The sequence below is a fragment of the Budorcas taxicolor genome, chromosome Y (genome assembly GCF_023091745.1).
Source record: "Budorcas taxicolor isolate Tak-1 chromosome Y, Takin1.1, whole genome shotgun sequence".
NCBI lineage: Eukaryota > Metazoa > Chordata > Mammalia > Artiodactyla > Bovidae > Budorcas > Budorcas taxicolor.
This window is the reverse complement of record NC_068936.1, coordinates 9,056,095-9,060,386: the sequence shown is the minus strand read 5'-3', so window position 1 is coordinate 9,060,386 and position 4,292 is coordinate 9,056,095.

Genomic DNA, 4,292 nt, shown 5'->3' with positions numbered 1-4,292 from the left:
CAGAAAGAAAAATACCAATAGAGTAAACTAGCGCATATATGTGGAATTTAGAAAGATGGTCATGATAAACCTGTACGTGAGATAGCAAAATAGACACAGATGTATAGGACAGTCTTTTGGACTCTGTGAGAGAGGGCGAGGGTGGGACGATTTGGGATAATGACATTGAAACATGTATAATATTGTTTGTCAAACGAATCGCCAGGCCAGTTCGATGCGTGATACAGGATCCTCGGGGCTGGTGCACTGGGATAACCATGAGGAATGGTTTGAGGAGGGAGGTAGCAGGGGTTTTCAGGATAGGGGACACGTGTATACCTGTGGCAGATCCACGTTAATGTATGGCAAAACCAATACAATATTGTAAAGCAATTAGACTACTCTTAAAATAAACAAGTTTATATTAGAAATAAATCAAATAAAATTGTGTCCAACGTGAGGAAAACAACAGCATTTTTTGAACAATATCACTAAGTAAGCTTGAGTTGCAATTTTCTGGGTTCAAGGTGCCCTCATAAGTATGAGCCCTAACTCTTATTACAGAAAGAAGAGTGGAAAATGAGCTAGATGAAAGGAGAGCTTTTCAGCAACAAGATACGAATGTTTCAGCCAGAAAGATACTAAGTAACGTAGGGCTTCCCAAACAGTTTATTACGATCTTGGGAGCTAGCAGTGAGTGTGGTCACCTACATAAAGTTGCCTAAAATTATATTTTGACATCTATACATACATACACCTGTCTATGCATGAGTGTGTGTATGAAAAAAGTGCAATGGCTTTTAATTCATGTTAGGTGTAATAGAAATGGGAAAAAAAATAAAACCCAAATGTAGAATGATTCAAATTCTACTCGATTGTTGAATATTATGTAAGTTGAAATACTTCCAAATATGTTTTCTTGGCCGCATGTAAAATACGAGGACTCTTTTATATCACTCACCTCTCTCCGTTTCATAAATATATACCCATTTTCAAATGTTTGTCCAGTTTCATGACAAAATACTGATACAGAAATATATATAAATAATATATAAAATAGAGAGATGTTTTCATATCATAAACTATTGATAGCAAGCTTAGATTTTAGAATTATTTCCAACTCCATGCTCCATCTCAACAGGAAAGAGCCAAAGTTGTTGCTGACTCACTCACTCCAAGAGCTGGGAAACCTGAAAAAGAAACTGAACCTGCACTGAGATTTTGTGTCATATTTATGATCGAGCTCTAAGTCCGAGACTTGTTTTCCTTTATTGTACTAAGCAGTCCCTTCTTAAGACTGAAAAGCATGGACATCGAGAGAGAGAGGTAGGAGACTGTAGACGTCCTCATGTTCAACAGTAATTTTAATCGGAGAAGCTAGAAAAGACAGAAACTAAGGAAAGTAATCAAGCGATAGACAATAATAATGATTTAGCCACTAGTCAACCTCAAGGGTCTTTAGTCGCTCCTCAAGGGCCAGCATGGAGAAGGAAATGGCAACCCACTCCAGTGTTCTGCCTGGAGAATCCCAGGGATGGGGGAGCCTGGTGGGCTGCCATCTTTGGGGTCGCACAGAGTCGGACACGACTGAAGCGAATTAGCAGCAGCAGCAAGGACCATCGATGACATTCTGAGCAATCTCCTGTGAACAATTTTAGAGATGCTAAAGCCCAAACCAGGCTGAAATTTAAGTGCATAGTTGGAACTAGACGGTCAATGATGTGGACTCCCAATATCCTCAGTAATAGGCCACTAGTAGAATGTCCCAATATTGATCACAGACCCCATGTTCCACCCTCACTCAGCCATTAAAATATTTCCCCTGACAGTGTTTGGGGATTTGCGTCTTTGAAGCACCAGCTGCTAAGACACCTTGCTTGGTCCTACAATAAGCACTTTCCCGCCCCCCCCCCCCCCTCCGCCAACTGAAACCCACAGTCAATTCATAAATTTTTTTGCACAGAAGCAAGTAGACCAAGTGTGCTAGGGTAACAGGACTGAATGTTAAGAATGTGTGTATAGAAGGATGATACATCACTTTTATTTCAGAAATAAAGTAGATTTATTGTTGTGAGTTTTCGATAACCCTGTACGTGAGATAGCAAAATAGACACAGATGTATAGAACAGTCTTTTGGACTCTGTGAGAGAGGGCGAGGGTGGGATGTTTTGGGAGAATGGCATTGAAACATGTATAATATCATATATGAAATGAGTCGCCAGCCCAGGTTCAGGGCATGATACTGGATGCTTGGGGCTGGTGCAGTGGGACGACCCAGAGGGATGGTACGGGTTGGGAGAAGGGAAGGGGTTCAGGAAAGGGAACATGTGTATACCTGTGGCGGACATATGTTGATGTATGGCAAAATCAATACAATCATGTAAAGTAATTGACCTCCAATTAAAATAAATAAATTTATTAAAAAGAAAAAGAAATGATCCAAAAAGCTCCATACCTACATTGAAACCAAGCACCACCAAGAGCCAACAAGTTCCAGAGGAAGACATACCATGCACATTCTCCAGCAACACAGGAACAGAGCCCGGAGCTTCAATATACAGGTTGCCCAAACTGCAAACCCATAGACATCTCAAACCTCACTACTGGACACTTCGTTGCCCTCCAGAGAGAAGAGATGCAGCTGCACCCACCGGAACACTGACACAAGCTTCCCTAACCAGGAAACCTGACAAGCCACTCGTCCAACCCCAGCCACAGGGAGGAACCTCCACAATAAAGAGGAACCACAAACTGCCAGAAAGAGAAAGGCCATCCCAAACACAGGAACCAAAAAAAAGCCAACAACTTGAGTAATGAGATTTTGCATGCTTCATGGTTTTGGTTACTATTTCTGTCAGCAGTCTGTATTTGAAGTTGATGCTGAAGTAAACACTTGGTTGAACATTACCCTTCAATTGCTAGGAGACCAGTGACTTTGTCATGTCACAACTAACCTTCGATTGCTAGGAGACCAGTGATTTTGTGATGTCACAGCTGTTTGACTGGGAGGACCTCTGTGCTTGTCCAGAGAGTTTCTCTCTGTAGGCCAGCCAAACATCATTTGAAGTTGCATTGTGTAAAAGCAGACAAATGAGAAAATTATCTGAAGAAAGCTTTCCCTGAGATGGCACATATTTCTTCAGAAATTCAAGATGGACCTCCTAAAGATGAATCCACTGGTTCAGAAACCTCCATTAGATCTTATTGGTATGATTATACACCTGGGGACTCAGTTTTGAGATCTATGAGTGAAGAATGTGCTTTTCAGGCTTTGTCTGAGGATCTTGTGATCAAAAGGCCACACTACACATATTCTGTCTCTGAAACAGATGATGTGAATGATTTTCTTTCACTCACATTTCCACAAAAGCTTTGGAATATAGTTGAAAGTGATCAGTTTGAGTCTATTTGGTGGGATGAGACAGGCACATGTAGAGTGATCAGTGAAGAACTCTTTAGGAAAGAAGTCTTGGAAAGAAAGGAGCCTTTCAGAATATTTGAAACCAAGAGCACGAAAAGTTTAATTCGACAGCTTAATCTTTATGGATTTAATAAAAACCGACAAACCGTTCAAAGATCGGCTTCACTACCTGTCTTTCTGGAAGAAGAAAACAACATCTCTCTTTTGCGTAAGGTATTCCAAAATTTTCACTTATCGGCAATATGTCAGATTAAATCATGTGACCTAGAAAGCGTGTTCATATATGTGGCTCAAACGGAGTTGAAACTTGAGGTAACAAATTATTGAAAAAGTTTTATCTTTTTGAAGTTGAGAACAGCTGGAGGTTAGAATATTGGATGTTTAACAAACCTTCCTAGTAACTTGAAACCAGATACAAGTTCTGAAGCTACTTAAAGTGGTATTTACTGTATATACACAACATATTTTTAGTTGAGCATATACGTTCTAACATGTTACCTGTGAAAACTACCAACAGAGGTATTTTATTTGATGTTATTTCATTGCTTCCATTAAAGGAAACTTTTAGCGATATGAAGGAATGAAATTAGTAAAGAATGAAAAATGAATATAATAGACAAGAAAATATTGTCACAAAACCAAAACTTTATTCTCCCATATGACTACTAGGAGACTTCCAGCTGAACAGGGCATTTAAAAAACACTCTGTAAAGGGCCAAAACAGAAATAATTTAGGCTTTGCGAATATGATCATTGACGATTAATTAAGTTTTCAGGCATAGAGAATAACCAAAGAAGCTGGCAAGTCCCTGTTCCAACTTTAAGAACTCCGAAAACTGAGTTTCACACAATTTCCACGTGAGAAAATAAAATTCTTTCGGTTTTCCTCAGC